The sequence below is a fragment of the Panicum virgatum genome, chromosome 3K (assembly GCF_016808335.1).
Source record: "Panicum virgatum strain AP13 chromosome 3K, P.virgatum_v5, whole genome shotgun sequence".
NCBI classification, from domain to species: domain Eukaryota; kingdom Viridiplantae; phylum Streptophyta; class Magnoliopsida; order Poales; family Poaceae; genus Panicum; species Panicum virgatum.
In genome coordinates, this window is record NC_053138.1 from 55,135,596 (window position 1) to 55,138,996 (window position 3,401).

Here is a 3,401-nt window from a genome sequence, read left to right on the forward strand (position 1 = left end):
CCCTCCCAACTTGGCGACCATTTGCCAAACTTGTTGCTTTTCATCCCAAGAGCCAAAATTGTCTTCCAAACCAGATCCCCAACCTGAAAAGATTTAAGTTTTACCTTTTTGTTGTAAGCTCTGGCCACCCGAAGCTTGTCTTTCTCAATCTCCTTCAAAGCCTTCAAACGCTTGTCGGTCACCTCATCAATATTATCCATCATCAAATCATGGTAATCAACAGCGGAGAGGTCATTTAACTTTGCCAGTCTATATGCGTCCAGATTTACCTCAACGGGTAAAACAGCCTCTTGACCATACACAAGCTCAAAAGGAGTAACCTTAGTAGCACCATGTCTAGATATACGATGAGCCCACAATGCTTCGGATAACACTTCATGCCACCTCTTAGGATTTTCTTCTATCTTCTTCTTGACAAGTTTGATCAAAATCTTATTACTAGACTCGGCCTGCCCATTGGCCTGAGCATAGTATGGAGATGAATTGAGCAACTTAATCTTGTATGATTCGGCAAAGGTACGCACCTCTTTTGATATAAATGAAGAACCTTGATTCATTGTCAAAGTTTGTGGAATGCCGAATCTATGAATAATATACTCAGTAATAAACTCGATCACCTCCTTATGTGTCATATTCTTCAAAGGAACCGCTTCGGTCCATTTAGTGAAATAATCCGTAGCAACCAACACGAAGCGATGCCCCTATGAAGATGGAGGATTAATTTGTCCAATGAAATCCAACCCCCAACCTCGGAACGGCCACGGTTTAATAATAGGATGCATCAACGCAGCAGGCACCAATTGCAAATCACCAAACCGCTGACATTCTTCACATCCTTTATAGTACTTTAAACAATCGGATAGCATGGTGGGCCAATAGAAACCGGCTCTTCTAAGTAACCACTTCATCTTGGGAGCTGATTGATGAGTACCACAAATACCTTCATGAACCTCACCCATAGCAACCCGGGTCTGATCCGAGTCTAAACACTTGAGAAGCAAATCTTCGGTAGTTCGACGATAAAGTTCATCGTCAATTAAAACGTACTTGAAAGCCAAACGCCGAATATTTCTCTCTGCACCATGACCAGGATCTCTCAAATACGATATAAGTGGAACCCTCCAATCCTGGGCTTCGACCGAGACAATTGAATCATCTTTTTTGGCCGAATCAGAACCAGTAGTTGCATCACCGGTCAGACCGGTCTCTGGACCGGTCAGACCGGTCTGGGCGATCAGACCGGTCTCACTGACCGGTCGGACCGATGCGTCCAGAACCAGACACTCGGCTTTCGTTTGCATCGGTCTGCGAATATTGAAATATTTTTTCGTAACATTATAGCCAGATGCTTGCTAAGCCAGAGTATTTGCCTTTCCATTCTCTTCCCTCGGAATATGTTTGATAATAAATTCATCGAAGGAAGAAATAACATTGAGGCATTTATCAAGATATGCATTTAAAGAACCATTATAGCACTGGCATACCTTAGATATTTGCTGCACCACCAGAAGAGAATCTCCAAAGTCTTCAACATGCTTCACGCCCATGGATTGTAATAATTCCAAGCCAAATAGAAGAGCCTCATATTCAACTTGGTTATTTGTGCACTCTTCTTCCAATCGGTTTGAAAATTCAAAAACAGCACCATTCGGAGAAATAAGAACAGCACAAATCCCTTGACCATCATCACAAACCGATCCATCAAAGTACAACCTCCATGGTGTGCAAGTAATATAGCCGACTTCTAGATCATGCTTGTCATTAATCCGATGATCAACAATAAAATCCGCTACAATTTGGCCTCTCATAGATTTTAAAGGTTCACAAGCCAAACCATATTCAACAAAGCTTAAGCCCACTTGCCGATTCTACCACTCAAAATCGGTTTTTGTAACATATGTTTGATCACATCGGTTTGACATACTACTATGCAAGTACTAGATAGTAGATAATGCCTTAATTTGGTACAACCATAATAAAGAAACAAATACAACTTCTCAATAAATGTATACCTCGTCTCCGCATCAATAAGTCGTCGGCTTAAATATGTAATGATATACTCCTTCCCTTCGGTTTCTTAAGTCAAAACAGCCCCAATAACCTTGTCGTCAGCAGCCACATAAAGTCTGAAAGGTACTCCTCTCCTAGGTGCTTTGAGCACGGGTGGCGAAGACAAATAAATCTTGATCTCCTCAAATGCTAATTGCTGTTTTGCCCCCCAAGTAAATTCGGTTTCATCTTTTAACCGAAGAATAGGAGTAAAAGCATCGATCTTTTTGGATAAGTTAGATTTAAATCTTCTCAAGAAATTTACCTTACCCAAGAACTTCTGTAAATCCTTCTTGCATGTAGGGGTTTCAACCTTCCTCATGCCTTCAATTCTTTTAGGATCAACCTCTATTCCCTTCTAATGAATAATGAAGCCAAGAAACTTTCCAGCCGATACACCAAAAGCATATTTGAGTGGATTCATCTTCAAACCATACCGGCACATCCAAACCGGCCGATTTAATGACAATATCATCAATGTACACCTCCAAGTGACACCAAGCAAATCATGGAAGATTAAATTCATAGCTCTTTGATAAGTAGCACCCGCATTTTTCAAACCAAAAGTCATAACAACCCACTCAAACAAGCCGACAAATCCTAGACATCTAAAGGCTGTTTTAGATATATCTTCTTCGGCCATGAATATTTGATTGTAACCAGCGTTACCATCAAGAAAACTAATGACACGATGTCCGGAAGCCTCATTGATCAACATATCGGCTATAGACATAGGATATTCATCCTTGGGAGTAGCTTTATTAAGATATCTAAAATCAATGCACACTCTAATTTTCACCGAATCTTTTTTCTCAACGGGCACAATATTAGAGATCCAATCAACATAACGACAAGACCGAATAAATCCATCATCAAGTAAATGATTAATTTCAGTTTTAATTCGGTCATAAATAATGGGATTGAAACGCCTAACCGGTTGTTTATAAGGTCTAAAACCGGCTTTAATCGGAAAACGATGCTCAACAAGATCATGACTTAAACCAGGCATTTCATGATACTCCCAAGCAAAGCAATCAACATATTCCTTCAATAAATCAACCAAATCGGCTTTATATTCAGCCGATAAATTTTTGTTTACAAAGGTCGGCCCAGGGATAGTTCCATCACCAATGTCTACCTTTTCTAAAGGATCGGCCGATGCAAACCCTTGGCCCAGCTTGTCTAGATCATTAGAATCTTTAATGGCTTCACACATATCGTTCGTACGCGCCCGATACTGATCTAGCCTCTGCTGTAACCACTCTGTGTTAGACTGTTCTGACCGGTCGGGGTGTCCGGTCTGACCGGTCGGCTCTGTGCACCGAACGGGACTGGACCGGTCTGACCGATCG